At 25.2% G+C, this 262-nt stretch overlaps 1 protein-coding gene across 1 annotated transcript in view; it reads right to left on the bottom strand.

Moving 5' to 3' along the window:
• The window catches only part of LOC119586376 (protein MLP1 homolog), a gene marked incomplete in the record, with an annotated part of 73375 nt that overhangs the window by 30708 nt on the left and 42405 nt on the right, over positions 1–262 (bottom strand).

Here is a 262-nt window from a genome sequence, read left to right on the forward strand (position 1 = left end):
AAGCTTGTGATACTCTTATTCATTATGCATTTCCCATTTAAATTTTTATTTATGTAATATTATCATCCAAATAAAGCAAATCTGACCTTTCAAAGTGCACCAATTAACTATGAAACAAAAAATTCATCTTGATGGATATCCGAATAAATTCCGGAATAAACAGTGAAATATTCTTCAAGTCACGCCAGAAATGGTGAGGTTGATTTTTTAAAAACAATAATATAAAAATAGATAAACAACATGTATAAATTAATAAAATAAA

Source organism: Penaeus monodon, chromosome 21 (assembly GCF_015228065.2).
Source record: "Penaeus monodon isolate SGIC_2016 chromosome 21, NSTDA_Pmon_1, whole genome shotgun sequence".
Lineage (NCBI taxonomy): Eukaryota > Metazoa > Arthropoda > Malacostraca > Decapoda > Penaeidae > Penaeus > Penaeus monodon.